At 39.1% G+C, this 22,078-nt stretch overlaps 1 long non-coding RNA gene across 1 annotated transcript; it reads right to left on the minus strand.

Moving 5' to 3' along the window:
* Positions 1 to 7,381: 7,381 nt before the first annotated feature.
* LOC134200101 (uncharacterized) lies at positions 7,382 to 18,252 on the minus strand. Its single transcript, XR_009974862.1, has 2 exons — positions 18,087 to 18,252; positions 7,382 to 7,617 (listed from the first exon to the last, which is right to left on the minus strand). It is a non-coding gene; the product is annotated as an uncharacterized LOC134200101 (long non-coding RNA).
* Between the last annotated feature and the right edge of the window lie 3,826 nt (positions 18,253 to 22,078).

Here is a 22,078-nt window from a genome sequence, read left to right on the forward strand (position 1 = left end):
ACTTACACGAGATGAATTGATTAACACAAGTGTGCGTATCGGATATCCGGCACTCGAAGACCGTTTTTATTGACGTGTGGAGTACCGTAACAGTTTTACGTACACGAAAAACAAGGACGCTCGGCTGAATTATTGTTTTTTATATTGCTTAGATAAATGGACGAGCTCACAGCCCACCTGGTGTTAAGCGGTTACTGGAGCCAGTAGACATCTACAACGTAAATGCGCCACCCAGCTTGAGATATAAGTTCTAAGGTCTCAATATAGTTACAACCGCTGCCCCACCCTTCAAACCGAAACGCATTACTGCTTCACGGCAGAAATAGGCAGGGTGGGTAAACCAGGTAGGTGTGCGGACTCACAAGAGGTCCTACCACTCGATCTGGAATCTGATTTCATCGTTCGGAAATTATGTGAACGAAGGAGTTTTTTAGTAGCTAATATCACCAATTCACAGCTAGTTATCAGATAGATAGTATAACAAGTTTTATCTTTGTATTTACGTGCAAATCTTACATTTATTTTCTATCTTTTACATGTAAAATAATGAATTCATAGTTAAACATGTGTTTTCTTTTTTTTCTAGTTTCATTTTTTTTTAAATTTTTATTTGTCATTTTTTTCTGTTTTCATAAATTTTTTTGTGATTGAAATAAGCGGAGTGGTAGTTATCTATCCGCGCGAGCCCACAAGACTCCTCAGTAAGTAAGGAAGTAGTGTGGAAAACAATTCATGAACTAATATCACAAAATCAACATCAATTAACATTAAAAGTGACAACAAAAACAGTATTTATTTATTTAAAGTTTCAAAGTGAAACTTATCGATTTCGTTCAGTGCAACGTTAAAGCAAAGCAACCAAATAAAAAATTGTAATTCGAAGGCCGTCTCCATTGTTCGAGGCAGCTGTGCAACTGAAAAGTACTACATATTTCGATTTAAACAAAAAAAAAACGCAATATTGATCATTAAAATACCTTAGGTTTTAGGTGTCGAGATTTTACTGACTTTTAAGGGAGTGACCGTTTGTAAGATAATTAAGCTAGTAAAGGTTTTTAATCGATTTAAAAAAAATCACAATTCGACTATTTTTATGTAACTACTTCTTATTTCATTACGTTGAAGTCAGTTTTGTGTTTTGGATTTTTTTCTTTGTATTATTGAAATCAAATCAAATCTGTTAGAACGACCGGCTAAGCTGTATTGTAAACAATTTGAATAGGTATCCACATTTGTCTTCAATGGCTTTTAAAATCAGGAAAGAAAACAATAGGATTTAGTTTAGTGTAGGGTCTTTTCTAATTCTTAGAAACAAAACACGTGCATGCGGTAGTCAAAGCCCACTTCTTCATATCTCTTCAGTTAGTTTGTTACTTATCTATACACAAGACGCACCAAAACTTTGTGGAGTTATTCGTGAAACTTTCAAAATCTCGCAAAGATAAAGAAAACAAATTAATATTGAAGAAAAATCGCGTATTATGTAAATATATTTTTCCAATAATTCCCTATCGATTTGTTTGTACTTGCACGATACACAATAAACATCACCGGTTGTTACGACTATCGGTTTTTACGACTGAATATGAGCAGTCCCTTCGATGTCGTTATAACAGATTTTGACTGTATAAAAAAAAAAAAGAAAAATCTTCCAACCCGGTTGGTCACCGTGGAAGAATACGACCAAAACCCTCCAATGAAGTCATCAATAGAGAAAAAAAATACCATAGGTAAATATAAACTAAGGAATAATGGGCATCACTGGAGGAGGCCTTCACCCAATCTGGGGTTCCGGTAGATTAAATAACTATATAATATTAAGTAAACATAACTATATAATATTAGCTAAACATACTAATTATATTAAGTAAGTGATAAAAACTATATTAAACATTATGTAATATTTAAATCCACTAATTAAAAAAAAAAACTAACACATAGATAGATTTTAAGTTATGTAAATTTACCAGAAATAAAAAGGCTTTATTATTATTATAGTGTATTAAACACTGCCACGCCTGGGAAGACGGCAGGACACACTCCGGCGAGGTGGGCAACAATCGGCCGGAGCGTTAGGGACTATTGGGAGAGAAACCGGCGAACTATACGGGCATTGTCGAGCAAGACTGCTTTTTGCATTTGGGCCACCACCGACTTTTTGTTGAGACCAAGCCTCTCGAGATGTTTTGAGAGGCTTTTAGGGACCAAACCATTCACCGACACAACTACCGGGATTATTTCTGTAGCCACCCTCCACATGTCGGTCACCTCGTGCGCCAGGTCCAAATATTTGGTCTTTTTATCTGCCTCGGCCCGCACGAGGTTCTCGTCGTAGGGGATGGTGATATCCACCAGAAATACCCGAGACTCCGTCCGGTCCATCAGCACGATATCAGGCTTATTCGCAAGAATAGTCCTGTCCGTAATGATGGGCCTGTCCCAGTAGAGCTTGGCACGGTCGTTTTCGAGTACAGCGTCCGGCTGGTACTTATAATACGGTAGCCTCTGTTCGATGAGGCCATACTTAAGGGCGAGCTCTTGGTGGAGGATTCTGGCTGCTTGGTTATGTCTGTGCAAGTACTCAGTGTTAGCAAGCATAGAACAACCAGAGGTGACATGTCTGAGGGATTCACCCGGTCGGCGGCATAATCGACAGATGTCAGCTGTCCCATCCCTCAGAATGTGCTTCCTATAGTTGTTCGTCCTGATAACCTGATCCTGTATTGCACAGACAAAACCCTCGGTTTCCCCAAAGAGGTCACCGAATCGCAGCCAGTGCACGGAGGCTTCTTTGTCCACGTGGGGCTCATGCAGTGCCTGAAAGAAGCGTCCGTGCAGCTCTTTCCCTTTCCATATGGCCTGACGGTCAGAGGTACTGAGTACCGCCGGTGATTGCCACCCGTCTCTGGCCAGGGCTAGCGGGGTCAGTCCTTTGTCGCATTCCATGACCTCTCTGTGCATCACACTGTCAGCCCTCGATAGGAAATATTTCCTGAGACTGCACACCCCACTGTTGTGCATGACCTTGGCGCTAAGTAGGCCCCGGCCACCACACTTCCGCGGAATGTACAATCTCATTACCGAGGACTTCGGGTGGAGCATCCTATGGAGGGTCATAATTGAGCGGACTTTTCTATCCAGGGCATCCAGTTCGGTCTGAGTCCACCTGAGCACGCCGAAGGTATACAACAGGACGGGCATCGCCCAGCCGTTAAACGCCTTTGTCTTATTCACGCCCGACAAAAGGCTCTTACACACTTTTGTCAAACGTTCATAAAACAAGTCGCATGCAGCCTGTTTGACGACCGCCACGTCAATACCTAAATTTTGCGACATGCCCAGGTACCGGTATGTTTCTCCCTCGGAGAGTGCCCGAAGGTTTATCCCATCGGATACAGGTAAACGATCCGATGAGACTATGCTCCCTCTCTCTACATGGAGAACCGCACACTTGTCGACTCCCAGCCTCATCCTAATGCGACTACTGAAATCACAAGTGATGTCAAGCAGTCGCCTGAGGCCTGCAGCATGAGGAGCGTACAACTTGAGGTCATCCATGTAGAACAAGTGGGACACCTTCAAGCCCCCCCTTCGAAACTGAAAGCCTGTCCTCGAAGCCTCCAGTAATGAACTAAGAGGATTCAGGGCCAGGCAAAACCACAATGGACTCAGACAATCACCCTGAAATATACCCCGATTCACCTTTATTCGGTCTTCTACAGCCGACAGCCGCACACCGGATAGACTAAGCATTGTGCTCCATTGCCCCATACAGGCACCGAGGAAGTCTCGAACTGTATCGTCTATCTTATACAGCTCGAGGACCCTCTTCAGCCATGTATGGGGGACCGAGTCAAATGCCTTTTTATAATCTATCCAGGCGGCAGAGAAATTTCGTCGATTGCGTTTGACCTGCTGGCCAGATACCGCGTCGATCAAGAGGAGTTCCTTAGTACCGCGGCTACCACGCCTACACCCGTTCTGGGCACCAGACAGTACTCGACAGCTGTCTATGTGGTGTGAGATCTTAGTTTCCAGAACGGATGTCAGTGTCTTATAGGTGGTAGGAAGACACGTTATTGGCCGGTACTGTGCCGGATCCGCGGTACTTTCCGATTTTGGAATGAGGTGAGTGATCCCAGTAGTGAGGAAGTCGGGGAGCACTTTTGTATCTATGGCTTCCTGGAACTGTCTGGCGAGGGTTTCGTGACAAGCCCGGAAACTTTTTAGCCAGTAAAGCTGCAGTCCGTCGCAGCCTGGAGACTTCCAGTGTGAAGAACTACAGACTGCAGCCTTAATATCACCTTTGCTGATAGTTACCGGGCTCATCGGTGGTATGCCCGCACACGAGTCCTCAATGACCTGCATCCAGGAGCCCTCCACATGCTCCACAGGTCTTGACCACAAGTTGCGCCAGAATGTGACCATCTCCTGTCCAGCTGGACGTTCAGTGACGGCGCTAACATTGGTCTGTTCTAGGGACCTGTAGAACTTCCTCTGATCACTCACGAAGAGGCGATTCTGGCGATACCTTTGAACTCGTTCCGAGTACCGCCGGATGCGCTTGCTCCAAGCAGCCACCTTCTGCTTCAGGAGGTCTATGCGATCTGCCAGCTGTTGTGCATTTGGCACTGCAGGGCCCAAGCCACACCCCGCAAACGCAATTCTGACAAACCGCAAGACTCTCGGCCTCGTGTTGCCCGTCCTGAAGCTAATCAGTTTGCCGATAAGGACTCTAGCGTCACTGATACGACGTTCAATTCTGCGCTTCCAAGCAGGCTCGGCATCTCTCACACGCTGAGCGTCGGCAGCTGTCACCTGCCGATTTGGCTGGAGCTTGGCGCCAATACACCGACATACTGCCATTGCGGCGCCAAACAGGATTGAATTCGTATCAGTGAGGCTGCTGCTGTTCTCCAAATATGGAAGCAGCATCTCGTTAACGGCCTCAACGACATTCCGATTATGGTGACTCTGAGCTATTCTGGGGATCCGGGGTCTCGCGTCGAGAGGCATCTCACGCACTTCCAAAATCGCCTCTTCAAGAATCCTCTTGATCTGCTCGTTGTCCTGGGAAGCTATTCCGTCCGCCCCTCCGTCAGCAGCCAATGGTTGATAACCAGTGTCTACCGCACCGCCGACATTTAAGTCCTGCATAGATGCGATAGATACACGTCCTTCAGCTGGTGCAAGAGAGGAGGCCGGAACAGCCTCGAGTCGTAGTTGTTCGAGTTCGTTTGCGCTGAAGATGTTAGAGCGCATTATGAAACGAACTCGGTCGGCTAGGTTCTGGTCTGTAATGTGTGTCAGCGATGGCTCAAGCGCTTGAAAATTACGAAGCAGTCTTGCTCGACGCCCTGTGCCGCCTGTTTCTCCCCCCACAGCCCCAAAGTGGGCGCGCATGACATTGGAATTTTGTTCACGAGTCCATCGCATGCGCCGCCCTCCACCGAGTGCGGGTGCCTGTTGCGGAGTCCTTGTGGACTCTGCAGGCACCAAGCCTCCCGGTGGTGATGATGATGGGGGTTCGACCCGCTGAAGTGGTCTTAACGAGTCAGATCTTTTGTTTGTGTTATAGGTTTTACTCATCGTTGGGCTTTTATGTGGGGTCTAACAGTCGCTGCAGACAGAGCCCCATATCTGCAGAAGGCTAGAATACAGTGGAGGGTCGCCAGTTACTCCAAGGGGACCGTTCACGACCTAGACTTAGCGCCCTAGGCCATGCAGCCGCTCGGCACGGTGCCTTACACCTTCGGCTAGCGCTGGTTGCTTGCGCGGATGGAACAACCATCTCATATTGATTGTTTCACCCGCGGGCGATGGGGTCACCACTTCCCTACGCCATTTTATTTTATTTTATTATTTTATTATTATTATTATTATTATTATTGAAATCAGCATTTTGCTGTTAAATTAAAATAGCTATTGTACTTGCATACGGACCATACTATATTTTCCGAGAAATTCAATCTAGGAATCTCATTAAGCGTTTTGGTACATACATACATTCGAGTGGATATGTTTATTCTAATGGTTACCATATAAAATTGTATCTTGTAGCGGTTGAATTAGCAACTATTGAACCTTAATCTGTTTTGTAGTTTGTAGGGATAGTCTTCCTATTTAATTGAGTTTTCCATTTCGTGTGACGACAATAAGGGACGGTCGTTAAAACCAACAAAATGTTGTGTTTTGACATTATTATATGCTTTTCTGTACCTAATTTGTACATAATAAGAGTTCAGAATCAGATTTTTAAGATTTTTTTAAGCTATTGCATAGCTTTTATCGCGGGCTTTGCTCGCGGTGACCGAATCAAGAAATTCCATAACAAAAATAAAACCTAACACCCCCTACTCCGCCTACCATGTAGCTCGCGTTCAACACATTCACACGTTACGCTTGTATAGTGTTTGTATTTAAGCGCGCGGCGTGACGTCACACTGCATCCGCATCATGAAAAGTCTGCCCATCTCTCTCGCGCGGTCTAGCTTATGAGTGTGAAGGGGACAGTTAATGTTTTGCTTTTGTTAATGTTTATAAATATAGCGTGATCTTATTTTATTATTGTTTTAATATTAAATTATTATGATCTAATTATAATTGCATAAGTTGATAAAAAATGCTGTGCCACACGTGTTTTTTTATTTCATTAAATAATGGTAGGCAGCGTCTTGGCTGTGCACCTGGCTTTACGGATGTCCATGAGCGATGGCAACGACTGACCATCAGGTGGACCATGTACTCATCTCCTACAGGCGATAAAAAGAGTTATCATAATATCTACACTAATATTATAAAGCTGAAGAGTTTGTTTGTTTGAACGCGCTAATCTCAGAAACTACTGGTCCGATTTTAAAAATTCTTTCAGTGTTAGATAGCCCATTTATTGAGGAAGGCTATATAATAGGTAGGCTATATAACACGGTAAGACCAATACAAGTGGAGCACCAATAAAGACTATTTCAAAATAAAGGTTTAAATAGCTCCTTAACATTTTACAATTCAAAAATATTTTCACTTTCTACGTAAATAAAGTGGGGAGCAAAATTCAGCGTTATGACAAAGTAACTATCCCACGTAGACGGAGTCGCGGGCAAAAGCTATAATATTATATGATATAGGAATAGTGAATTATTTTTTTCATTGAATAAGTATGTTCAGTATCGTTTTGATGACACACCCTTGATATGACGTGGGTCGATGTTTATGCTCTTCCCGAAATAGCCATAACACAGGACGCTTCAATGATAACGCAGTGCTGCACCCGTATCGCGACGCAATTGTTCTCTTAAATTCACTCATCCCGAACGCCTTAGGATAAATACGTGCATATTTTGTAGGTAAATTTAAACGTATTTTGCGTTTTTAAATTAAAGTATATTACGAACAAAAACATTATATTTCTTGCATTGCAAAGCTTCTGGTTATTTATTTATAAAAACACAGTATTCATTATCATATTATCCAAGTTGGTAAGTCGAAAAAAAAAGCTCCAAACAGTCCCGTCAACGAGTTCACAAGAGAGGCCACAGCACGCGAGCAATGGCGACGTCTTGTGAAGCGCACCACCACCCGAACTGATGACCACGACCACTCTGCCATGAGTGCAAACGACTAAGAAAAAGTCGAATAAATAATAGTTTAAAAAAAGTAACAAAATATGCTTTAATAGAAAATCCAACTAAAAAAAGATTTTATTGTAAAAAAACGTGGGGTGCTTTTCAGGATATTATCAAAATAACCCTTCTACTCATATCTGTTCATAAAATATTTATAACTACTTACAACATGCAATTTGTAATTAAATATTGAATTGTCATCGGTTCTTAATAAGTATACCAAATTTCGAGTTAATCCGACGTTTTGAAGGGTTCAAAATCATGTTCAAAGATTCAGTTACAAACATACATACCTACATACGTCTGAAGCTAATAAAAACGTATTAAAAAATGAGACCATTACATTTTGATTTTCCATATAAATCTGTGCACGTTCCGATATGAAGGACTGAGTCAGCCACTAGCCAGTCACTAAGCAATTCCGACTTAACTCTCATGAGGTATAAGGTGTTTTTTTTAATGGTCATGGTAGGCAGACTTACCGACGCTCAGTCAAGCCGATGTGTATATTTGAGGGCAATAACACGTCTGCCAATAAATTCAGTTTGCATAATTCGTTTAATTGAATAGCAAAAAATATTATTGTTTTTTTCACTACCTAAGCCACCCTAAGCGTTGTTAGCTTATAAAGCTATTCCAAATTTGCATGGGTGGATAAGCTCACGGGTCTCAACCTGGAAGGACTTGCTAACACTAGCATTAGCGTGACCAGTGCTTCGCTGAACCTACCACCGGATCGGATTAACGACTCTCTGAGAAGAACCGGCGAGAAACTTAGTAAGTTAATTATTGGACTTAATTCTCTCTTTTCGCAGAAACCTCTGCTTACTGTGAAGCGGAACAGAATTATTCAATCAAAGTTTAAGTAATTGATTACAATGATTGATAATTTAATTATAAAATATTGAATTTAAATCCAATCCTCCAATTTAATGGAAGGTAATGCTGCTATATATATTCATTTTTTTTGTTCATAGAAACAATCTGTTAACGATAAACTGGAAATTTAATGTCAACAAGAAGTGGTCTGATCGCATTCGAAGGATTTTGTTTTTAAAACTCAAGGTCTAAATAATATTCCTTAAAGTTGATATCCGATAATACATTTTTAATCGACCGCTAACTGTTTATTGCCAAATTAAAATAGAAACGATAAATCTCGAACCACTTTGCCAATTATTTTCTACCAAACTCTACGAAAGCAAATAATTATAAATCAAGAGATTTATTAAAATAAATATTTCAAACATACATATTTTAGTAAGGAACCGATGTTTTAAATTTACTATCGGCTATGACGGAATATGAAAACAAACAAAATGGTGTAAGCAGATAAATTGTGGTTTTGTTTTAGCTATCGACTTTCGTGCATTTTATTTAGACACTTACTCATTTGTTGGCTAAATAACTGCTATAAAAATTTGCTTAATACCCAAAATAAAACTCTTTTTGTATAAGTACTCATTCAAGCAACGCTGGCAGCCAGCGGTGTCTTGGTCAATGGTCAATGTCTTGGTCAATCTTGTGTCAATGACATTGCAAATGTCCATGAACGAGTGACTACGTACTTACCTTACTACCTTTCGAACCTACCGTCAACCACATATATGTACATACGTCTCCTTACAATGACAACAAATTATATACCTACAAATAAATAATAGTTTAAAAAAACTAACAGAATACGTTCTTATAGAAAAAAGCGTGGGTTGCTTTTCAGGATATTATCAAAATAACCCTTCTACTCATATCTGTTCATAAAATATTTATAACCACTGATACCATGCACCCCACGCTTTTTTTACAATAAAATCATTTTTTCTTACACTATTTTTTATTCAAATTTATTTTCTATTTTTTAGTTGGAACTTCTAAAAAAGCGTATTTTGTTAGTTTTTTTAAACTATTATTTATTTTTCATTGTTTAGTTGAATTTCAATATTTTCAATATTTTTTTAATATTGAATTGTCATCGGTCCTTAATAAGTATACAAAATTTCGAGTTAATCCGACGTTTTGAAAGGGGTCAAAATCATGCTTAAAGATTCCGTTACAAACATACATACGTCTGAAGCTAATAAAAGCGTATTAAAAAAGCCAAATACAATAAAGCCAGATTTAAATTTATTCACTATATAGTCAAGTAGTCTTTCAATGGCTTAGTTACTCACATTCATAATTATTTCTATTCTGCGTTACCATTTTTTTTTTTTCAATAGATATACGAGACGTGTTATCAGCAGAAAAACACCCCCGCAATAGTCTGCCCATTTATCTGTGGGAGGCAAAAGAATATTCCGGTGCGCAGTTTCGGTCAAGAACTTTTCAACAGCTATCTTTTTTTTTTCTTATTGCTTAGATGAGTGGATGAGCTCACAGCCCACCTGGTGTTAAGTGGTTACTGGGGCCCATAGACATCTACAACGTAAATACGCCACCCACCTTGAGATATAAGTTCTAAGGTCTCAGTATAGTTACAACGGCTGCCCCACCCTTCAAGCCGAAATGCATTGCTGCTTCACGGCAGAAATAGGCGCGGTGGTGGTACATACCCATGCGGACTCACAAGAGGTCCTACCACCAGTAAAATATCTGCGTCACGAGCAATTTGCTTAGCGGTTAACGGACTCACATCACGTGAATTTCTTTTTAATTGGCTTATTAGATAGATGAGCATTCGGCCTGATGCTGAGTGGTCACTGACGCTCATGATCATCAGCACGGTGCACGGATGAAAACACTGCCACCATTAACATTAATTGGTTACCGAAGCCTATGAACATCACAACGATTCGAATCAGAGTGACGTAAAGTCGAGTCTGGTTGTATTGTAAATAGCGTGTTGTCGTACCAACAAGTGAGAGCTCATAATACTTTTACCACTCATAATACGCCCATTTCATTTTTATTGCACAATATTTCCCTTCATCGTGCAACTCGTTCGTAGTACAGTTAAGGTACCCATTAACCTAATAAAAATAAGGTCCCTGCGATTGTGTTACATACTAGTAATAGGTATATACTAGGTTTAATAGTGTTGCCTAAGTGACACCGATTATATGTATTATATAACGTATTATAGTATTAGGATACATATATTATAGTATCATCACTTCATACGAGCACACAGTGTGTTTTACATTGTAGCTCATCGATTTATATCATATTATCAATACTATTTTACTCAACGAGAATATAATGAATCTGACGAATTTATTAGGAGCTGGTAACATTCGGTTTATTAATAAATGCGAAAATCTAGATTGGCAACACGCCAAGGACCAATGTACGATGCACTTCTCGGGTTGGTGTCACCGTTGCCAATAACGTTCTCGATTTCAGGAAAGGATGTGTAATTTTCATTTTTAGGTCAAATATGTTAATGTGATGATACTTGTATATTTCAAACAAGATATGTTAGAGGTTGTTATAACGAACACTTGCGCGAATAAGAAATAAGAAACAACGATGCGATATAGCAGAAATTTGGAAAAGTAATACACGTCAAAACATATTGGATTATACAATTTCGACGGTAATAAATTGAACATAGATAATAATAACTAATAAAAAATGTATAGTCAAGAACCTGTTTTGATGTAATATATTTTTGACAGGTGTCACCTGAATTGGTTTTGGAACATCATCAATTTACATAAAGTCTTTGGTTTTTTGTTTATTGCATTAATGAAATAGCATAATATTACAATTTGTTTTAATTATTGTCATCTGTAAGGCATCGTTCGATTAAACTCTAGTTTATTTATAAGCAACAGGACCACTGTAGCCAATTCATTCAGCAAATAGCGTCTCGGTATCAATGACAATATACTATAATAAATATACTTTTTAGACCATAAAGAGTGAAAGGTTGTTTTGTTTAAGCGACGTTTCGCTTAATACGCGCCATTTATCTTTGTAATTAAAGGTCCGTTTTATTCGGTATTAGTATGAACGATACGACGTTTTTATTTGAACTTCAATTAAGTTTACCCCATTCAAACAGCTGAAGAAATTTCTTTGTTATTAAATTTGTTCCAAAATTTAAACTTTAAATGGTTCTCTGGTAAAGTTGCAAAAATGTCGTTTAAACCAAATACCTAGCTTTGCATCCATCGATATGTATTTTTATATTTTCGTATCCATACAGGCGGACGATCGTAAAACTCATGCGAAATCATGAAGCATGTTAACAGGATACGCTGCACTGACCCCACATAACAGTGGAGAGATGTGGGCAGGCCACATAACTCGAAGATTGGACGGCCGATGGGACAGAAAGTTCCTAGAGTGGAGACCATGTACTGGCAAATGCAGTATAAGACGGCCACCTACCAGATGAACCGACGACCTAATGAGAATCGCTGGGTCACGTTGGATGCAGGTGACAACGGACTGACCGCACTGGACATCAATTGGAGAGGGCTATGTTCCGCAGTGGACTATTAGAAGACTAAGGTTCTCTTGTACATCGAATCATTTATGCCGTGAACTATTCAACAGCTCCTTTCAATTCGATCTGAATATGTAAACTTTGGCCCCGTTTCTAAAAACTTCTGAGAACAATCGGCGAATTCTAAGGGTTTTGTCATAAGATCATTATTAAGAAAAGCCGCTCCTTAAACCTGCTCCATTACAAAATTGATTAGTTATTTATCTTTCCGGTAAGTTGTTCGGGAATTCACTACAAAATCAAATTTCCATCGTTCCATATATAGGTTTTCCTTAAATAATTTGACAATGATTCATATCGAAAAGAAGTTTTTCAAGTCTCAAACAAATTAATTCATACATTAGTGGCATGTGTATGTATATACATAAACCATTAAAATTCATCGAGTCAAGCAACAGTAGACTTCTGTATTTATGTATGACTAATACATCCCATATGGTGTACTCGAGTGGTGCCTTGTATATAATATGGTGTTCCGATGCTATTAAACTTAACAACTATAACTAATACGTAACAAATCGTGTTAGGCTTAGTTGGAGCAGACCTGACTTAAAAAAAAATTTTTTAAGAGATTTTATGACCTGGTAACTGAGTCCTTTAAGTCATGTCTTATTTTAATGTATATTCATATTTTTATGAAAAATGATATTATGGAGTGAAATGAAATGAAGATGATTAATTTGAGACATTAATCAACTGGGATGAAATAAATAAGATGATATGAGATGAAATATAATCTCAGTAAAATGGTGGTCATTTACTAAGATTGTTTCAGTGGAGTTTTTGGTGGATCCCGAGAAGTTACGTCCAGCGGCTTTGTTTCATTTTCCCACATTTGTGCACTTTCACAGATATTAAACAGTTAATAAACCACCATTATTACACATTTAAACCCGAAGAAACACTAAATAGACAAAATAAAACAAATCACACAACTTCACTCCTCGCGTTCCCGCCAAAAAGTCCCTGACTCAAAAGTCCGCTAGATGACCATAGATTAACCACTGAAATAATAGTTGGTTTTCATAGGCTAGTTTTGTTGAAGAGGAGCTGAACAACTGATCCAAAATCACAACAGTACTATCCTATTTCTAATATCGAACTAAAACAGTACTCATAGACGATATTACTTTTAATGTACAGGGCGATCTACAAATAATTAAGATACATAATACCCGAATATACTATTAACACTTAAGACCTTCAAATTGACGTTATAACTATTAGTATACGTAGTATTCCAGTCGACCCTATTGATTGTACGCCGCGCCTTTTCTAATTTTAACATCCTATTCTGAGACAATTGAATGATGGTTTCAATCTTGCCATTGTATTTGCGCGTACTTCCTTCCTAACAATGAAAATGATCATTTAAATGACGGCAGAAACTAATCGAACTTCAATGAATTATTTCTAAAAAAAGAGTCATTATACAATAAGCGCAATTGAGAGATCAACCTTATGTCTCCAGGTATTTACGTCTGATATAAATAAATAAAATTCCCAGTTCAGTACAAAAAACAGAACAATAAAAAAAAACCGCTGTAATATTACCAGTAGGCAGGCAGTAATTAGTAGCTCTGCTAAGGTCACACTTATCGCATTTACACAACAATTATTGCGCAGTATTTTTACGAAAATAGATTTAAAATTATTTTAATTAAAGTTCTCTGCGTCTTATTTTACATTCAGTGGACTATTCTCATAGGCATTTCTGATTTCGTCAGAATTATAAGATGAAGACTATTTATTGTATGTAAGTGGTTTGAGTACCAAGCAAGCAAAATATGTAAAAGAAGGTACCAAGTAAAATATGTAAAACAAATGTAAGTACTAAATGCATTAATATAAGCATTGATAGGACGAAATAATAACATTTTTTTTGTGCGAGAGAAAGACAAATCATTGAGATTAAGTGCCTATTTGAGCTCATAGAGATTGTTACATGTATGCAGTCTACCTGAAGACTCCGAAGCCTCAAATATTTTTATAAAAATATTTTAATAGCAACTGGTTCACCGTTCAAACAGAAATCAATGATACTTTCGGAGTAGGTAAAGCTGGGATAGTATCTACATATCAGTGCCACCTCAATATACGCACGCTACTAATGAATTAGTTACACCGTCATGATTTTGTACTAAAACAAGCACGTGACGAATTTAAAAATAAACCATAATTTAGGAAAATTGATCTCGATCTATAATGGTCTGTCAGTACAGGCGAGACATTTTATTAATAGATCTCGTATAACAGTGACGTGTGTATTAACTTTTTTATTAACGTAATTGTAGTCACAGATCAAGGTAACGTTATTAATATAGAAAAGTATTTTTTGTCGTCCGTGCGCGTTGATTGTGTATTTGCGTTAGAGATAAATACCTACACGTAATGATTTAATCATTAAAACTGCCTTTACGATTATAGTCGCTTTTTTTATTGTCATTATTCGTTGGTCGTCCCGTGACCATAAAAACTGTTAATTATTCGAAACGTCGCAATGAAGACGATGACAATCTTCTTCCTATTCGTACACTCTTGACAGAGTGGTCGTGGTCATGCGTCAGTCGGATACGACCTGCGCATGACTCTCGTGGGAAATTAGTGCAGTGGTTTCCCGTTGCCTTCTGCACTAGCATTTTAGGGGGTATTTGATCCCCAAGGTTTCTGACGCCTCTTCCGTATAGGTTGTCCTGACTGGTGTATGGTTATACCGCCATTGCCCCGTTGGTTTTCTAGCAGGGAGTACCACGGCAACCTGTTGGTCGCCGCCGCCATCCGGCGCGTGCAGGTGGGGTTGACGATTGGGCCGGTGAAGGTAGCATTTCGATCTCCCCCTACTCCCCACGATGACAATAAAATTTACAAAAACCGAAGAAAATCCTACTTTTTATTTATTGTTTAGATGGATGGACGAGCTCACGGCGCGTCTGGTATTAAGTAGTTACCGAAGCCCCTTAGAAGGATGACAGGGACATAGGTGGTAAATACCCGTGCGGACTCACAACACGCCCTACCATCAGTATGTTGGTTGATAAACGAAATAGGAGACTGCATACCGTACCGATCCTCCTAGAAATTGAAAATATATACTACGTAGGACGATAATTGTCTTATATTTTAGTGTTGCGACTGATTTACAGCTTTAATTAAATTTAGAGTTTTACATGCCTTATATTCTAATTATCCATAGGCTCTTTTTTTCCGGCAACCACACAGAGAAAATCCCTAAATCCGCTCGGTGGCTCCCGCCAAATCAGCAATTGAAATGTGACGAGAATACGTAGAAAAAAATATCTGGTGTAGGCCTGGAAGCAAAATAAATAGAAAAAGCGCTCCTTCATTTCCTTCTCCCCATATACCCATATATTACATTACAGACGGCCCGATGTCACTGACGGTGACGATGTTACAGAATTTTTCCAGTTAGATTTCCACCCACTTTTTGTTTCACGATGACACTCGGAATGCAATTTTCAAACGCATTTTCGTTGAACATTTAAATTTTCGTTGGTATCACATTATTTTCGTCCTCGACGGGAAAATGCTCAAAAGCATATTCGTTTCCAAATTTTCTAGCAACAACTTCGCCAACTGCAGTTTATTTAAGAAACAAAAGATGTTTTAAGTCCTGCCTATCTAAAGTTAAATGCGATAAAACAGTTTTTTCCTACGAATACATAGCTTCTTTTTCTGAATTAATAATAATGTTATGTGGGAAATTAGTGACAGAAAGACTAACATTTAAGTGGTTCTGCTATCTTACCGCACAACTATAGTACCTACTCTGAAATTTACCAACCGCGGTCTATGTATGATGTAATAATAAGATTAAATATACAAAAGTATCATAAAATAAAATTGTAATAATAAACAAGACTTAAAATTATTTTTTGTTTCTTTCAAACAAAATTATTTATAATACCAACCGTGTTTCATTGTTTTCGAAAACCGGGTTGTTTTGTTGTTATCAAAACGATGACACATAACATGTCGCCGTGTTAAGAGAATAAGACTAAGATAAAATCTGTCTAAATTTAGACTGCGATAACGTAACTGCAGAATTTAACAATAAATCATTATGATTAAACATTTTATTTTCTCTGAGTTAGTTATTATCTTAAACAGAGATTTTTTAACAGTAGACACGGAAGGTCGAATTTCAACAAACCTGTGATTTAAAAATTTCGAATTCTACATTTATAACTGCTAGTAATTATATTAAATATATTTTAAAATGTCTGTGTTTAGAATTTTTTTTTAAGTACGTAGTGTGCGAAACTTAAAAGTAGGGTACTCCTAGACGGATCGCGGTCCTTTTGTCTATAGGTAAGTGGACCGTGATCTCCACTGCCCAGCTTTGGGTATGAGATGAAAGTTTCAATGCCGTTGTAATACGACTACCCCACTCATATAACCGCATTACTGCTACGCGGTATAAATAGGTGCTTAACTTGAAACATACCTAGCTCGAAAGATTGTTATGGGAATCTATGAAATTTATATTTACTAGTGGTCCCGCAGTAGTCGAAATTCGAATATAATTATTTGAAATTATAAGTTTAAACATTATTATGGTTCTATTGTCAAATACTATTGTACTTATATAATATAATCAGAGATTTCGCCAAAACTACACTATACATAAATAATAATAAAGACAAACAATATTCATCTATTCTCAATTTGACCACAGACTATAAGCAATAACAAAAGTTTGACAATAACTGACAATAAACAAAGAGTATATTAATTATATGTATGTGTTGTTTCAAATACATGGTAGTGTGTGTAATGTATTTTTTTATTGATTTAATATATTTTTATGCATAATTAAAAAAGTATATTAGCAATTAGCATTCTGTACTCCTTCTCTATATTGGAGAATAAGTGTGGGAAATTTCATACTTCTCCGTCCGCGCAATTTTCGTAAAAAGGGCTACAAAGTTTTTGCTTCATGTATTAATATATCGATAACACTTGATGGTTCGTAACAGTCGTGCACGATTCATCGAACTTACAGATGACCGTCACAGAACCAGTTTCACTGATCAACACATTCGTGTAGCCGAAAATGGATATCAATTTCAACTATTGTATTAAACTTATACAGTAGATACTTTTAAACCATACATAATACACATATGTATATATACTGTTTAACAATATAAAATATGTTTTTGTCCGTTATATTATAATTAATTTTTTTTTATTTTTTTTTATTGTTTTTTTATTGCTTAGATGTGTGGACGAGCTCACAGCCCACCTGGTGTTAAGTGGTTACTGGAGCCCATAGACACCTAAGACGTAAATGCCGCCACCTACCTTGAGATATAAGTCTCAGTATAGTTACATCGGCTGACCCACCCTTCAAACCGAAACTCATTACTGCTTCACGGCAGAAATAGGCAGGGTGGTGGTGGTACCTACCCGTGCGGATTCACAAGACGTCCCAACACCAGTAATTACGCAAATTATAATTTTGCAGGTTTGATTTTTACTACACGATGTTATTCCTTCACCTTGGAAGTCAATCGTGAACTAATTTAGGGGCATAACACAAAATAACCTCAAGGATTGAGGTGCTCAGCTGTGATCGACATAGCTCCTTAAATAATTAAAATAATCTCTGCTCATCATAAAAATACGTAAAGCAGGTTCGTTTTCAAATTAAGTCTCACATAGAATAGTGTAGTAGTAACAATTCGAGATGAATTCATAATAAATATATAATATAGTTTTCTTAAACAAATACAACTTTAACATTATAATTAAAATGAAAAAATAATTTATAAATGACATTTAATGATATATAAATTTAATTAAAATGAGAGTAGCCTTAATTTATTATATATAATCACGTCAAAGATGCGTGCTGTTATGTGTATGACGTGTTAGGTCTGCTCGTAAATAAGTTATTATTAAATGATAAACCAGTGCGCCATTATTAAAGCACACACAGTTTGAAAGAACGTGCATTTTTAATTTTCTTCAACAAAATCAATAGTTACCTTGACTTAAGCTATCCGTTGCACGTGCAAATCAATTTTCGTCACGATCGATAAAATGTCATTGTGATTAAGAGATTTCATCTTATTGCTGCAACGTATGTGGTGAAGTTTGTGTCATTACACTTTGATAACGAAAAACATTCTGTCTCTCTCGATCGTGTTTGAAAATGAATATTAATACAAAAGACCAGCTGCGAATGTTTACAAACAAGTTTTATTAAAAAAGGCTGTTTAAGTGATACGTATTATAATCTTAATCTATGGCGTGGACGCGTGCGCGATTGCGTCAGGTGAACGTAAAAACACGTACATAATATGTTAGCCTACTTAACATTGATGACGTAAAATGGGTATTGATATGGAAATTTTAATTTTCGTATACTATACTTTTAAATATTAGCACAAGTAATTCAAACAGAGAACCACAAGATTTTCTATTCAAAGTAATATACCTATTATACTTTCAATAGAAATGTACGGAATAATGTATTTTGAACACACACGCACGCTTATTGTTTCATTCATAAATCGTGTTCACGTCTCACTTGATCTGAAGCGGAGTTCATATCAATGTGTACTCTGCAAAGGATTAAGACTATCCTTTCTTCTGACTGGGACAAATGATTAGTTCTCGACAGAAACAAAGAGGAGCTCTTGTACCAATCCCTACTACAGACTAAATAATGTGCTTTATCACTATCCGACTGCAAATTACGATCTTAAATAAAAGTTCATTGACTCTTATTAACTGGATTATATAAACTTTCTTTAAGTATCTATAGAAATGACGACTTTATTAATGCTCGGCTCCTACGAAATTACTTTAGAGCTTCTTGAATATGATAAGTCTAAATTACAATACATTAAGCAATAATGCTTCACAACAAAATACTTAGAAGAAAAAAATCTTCACTTAAAAAAAATCTTAAAATAAACAAAACATTTGAATCTACTGTTTACCTGAGTGAAGGTTGTTCAACAGAGAACGCTTTGTAATTATTTAAACATTACTTTTCAAACACAGAGATAATTCCCTCTTCCACGAAATTCGGTTTTGATAATTCTAAACACTAAACATAATACTTAAAGCCCGTAGCCTAAAAGATAAAAACCGGTGTGTGTTTGGATCGAGAGACGTTACTATGTCGAGTATCATATAGGTATTTTTTTTTATTGCCTTTAGCAGACGAGCACACGGCCCACCTGATGGTGAGTGGTTACTGTCACCCATGGACTTCAGCAATGCCAGGGGCAGAGCCAAGCCGCTGCCTACCGCTTAATACTCTTAATACTTATACTTAATACTTATGTTCATGATCGACTTCCAGGATGAACGAGTGACTTTCGCTGGATCTTCTCAGTGGGTCGCGTTTCCGATCTGGCGGTAGATTCTGCGAAGCACTGCTCTCGCTGGGGCCAGTATTAGCAACAATTCCGGTTTGAGCCCCGTGAGCTCACCTACACGCTAGGGTAAACCTGAAATAGCCTTTCAAGGCTATCAGCATAGGTAGGAAAAAAAAACGAGTGACGTCGTTCAGTGTTATTGGTAAAAAAAATTATAAACTTGCATGCATTTATTAGTGGCAGGATGTCTGCCTTGAGCAGGAGCGTGAGTGCAGGCGAGTCGTTTAATAGGTAGGCCACATATCCAGGTAATTCCCACATATCCAGCGCGCCTGCTTAGGAGTTGAAACAAGAGCTTCGGACAGCTCTGGCCCGAAAAGAAAAGAGTACAATTACATAGCAGCCATGCGTAGAGTTAGGGCTTGTGCACACCACGTTTTTTAAACGCGCTGTCGACGCGCGTTTGTAGCGATACAGACGCGATACGCACGCAAGTCAGACGCAGCTTGTAGACCTTTGCACACCTGTATCATACATTCAAATACGCGTTTGAATCGATACACATGCGCGTTTGCATCGCGTTTGTATCGTTACAAACGACAACAAACCACTCTGTACGATAAAAGCGCGTTTAAAAAACGTGGTGTGCACAGGCCCATAGAAGGGGGGCAGCTGCTACATAGTAGAATGGAGACTTAACCTCATGTTTCAATGTAGATCGCGGTATTCACGTCTTTGATTATTTTTTTCCTACCTATTCGCTGGTAGCCTAAGGGGCTAACCCAGCTACGCGCGGACGGGTGGTGAGCTCACGGGCTCAACCTGAGAGAATTTTCTAACACTGGCCATAGCAAGAGCAAAGCTTTGTAGTATCTACCACGGGATTGGAATCGCAACCCACTGAGAAGATCCGGCGAAAGTCACTCGTTCATCCTGGAAGTCGCTCATGAGCATAAGTAGTAAGTATAAGTATTAAGAGTATTAAGCGGTAGGCAGCGGCTTGGCTCTACCCCTGGCATTGCTGAAGTCCATGGGCGACAGTAACCACTCACCATCAGGTGGGCCGTTGAAGTCTTCGTGGCCTAAACGATAAAACGTCCGGTGCATTCGTGTTGAAGCGATGCACCTGTGTTCGAATCCCGCGGGCGGCGGTTGTAACTATACTGAGACCTTAGAACTTATATCTCAAGGTGGGTGGCGCATTTACTTTGTAGATGTCTATGGCTCCAGCAACCACTTAACACCAGGTGGGCTGTGAGCTCGTCCACCCATCTAAGCAATAAAAAAAACTCAATAAGTTTTATCTATGGGTTAGTTCGCTCATCAAACTTTTCATTGCAATCAATGAGTTCGAAGCACTGCTCTTGCTAGCAGTTGCTAGTGTTGGCAACACTTCCGGTTTGAGCCCCGTGAGCTCGCCTACACGTCAAGGAGAAGCTGAAATAGGCTCTCAAGGCTATCAGTATAGGTAGGAAAAAAATGTCTATAGACATCTAATGTTATTAGATAAACATTCACTTACAGAAAACACGGTGACCTTCAAAATCATTACTGACAAACGGTCGGGGCGAAAATGACAAAATATTATGTTTTGTGGAGTTTTTATAACTACGTGGAATTACCGATGCTTTAAAAGCTAACAAAAAAATGTTTGTTACCTGCTGTTATTATCAGAAACATACAAGGTCTCAGTACAAAGTACAATTATATATAACTAATAAGGTTTACTTTTTAAGGCTACGTGGAAGATTCCTGTCTGGTAAACTTACTCAGTATTCAATTATGCAAGCAAGCAGTTTTGATTTCAGGTACAAAATTAAATGTTTACAGAGAAAATAGTTTAGTATTTGCTTCGGTTTTCGCTAGTCATTTATTCGTAACCATCTGACCCGGCAGACTTCGTAGTGCCTCAAATGAAAAATAAAAAACCTAAACTCTTGTATAAAAAAAAAACTTGAAACAAACAAAAGGAATCCGTCCGACGGGAGACACATCAAAGAAAAAACAAAATTGTTATCATTTTCATATTTATCTACCTTTTAAACCTTCTCTGGACTTCCACAAATAATTCAAGACCAAAATTAGCCAAATCGGTCCAGCCTCGTGGTCGAGGCGATTGGCCAACCCCACGTGGGGGCTACGGACCGTCGAGGCGGTTTACCCGGTCTTTGATGACTGGGTGAATCGTGGCGAGGGACGTCTCACCTTTCGTCTGGTGCAGGTGCTGACCGGGCACGGATGCTTCGGCAAGTACCTGCGCCGGATAGGGGCTGAGCCGACGACGAGGTGTCACCATTGTGGACACGACCTGGACACGGCGGAGCATACGCTCGCTGTCTGCCCCGCTTGGGAGGTGCAGCGCCGTGTCCTGGTCGCAAAGATAGGACCTGACTTGTCGCTGCCTGGCGTCGTGGCGTCGATGCTTGGCAGCGATGAGTCATGGAAGGCTATGCTCGACTTCTGCGAGTGCACCATCTCGCAGAAGGAGGCGGCGGGGCGAGTGAGGGAAAGCTCTCCTCACTACGCAGAAACCCGCCGCCGCCGAGCAGGGGGTCGGGACCGGGGTCGTATCCGTGACCTGGCCCCCTAAGAGCTAGGGGTCCCACCCGTTTTGTGCGGGGAGAGACCCAGACGTGGGGTGGCGTGCT

The sequence above is a fragment of the Bombyx mori genome, chromosome 14 (genome assembly GCF_030269925.1).
Source record: "Bombyx mori chromosome 14, ASM3026992v2".
NCBI lineage: Eukaryota > Metazoa > Arthropoda > Insecta > Lepidoptera > Bombycidae > Bombyx > Bombyx mori.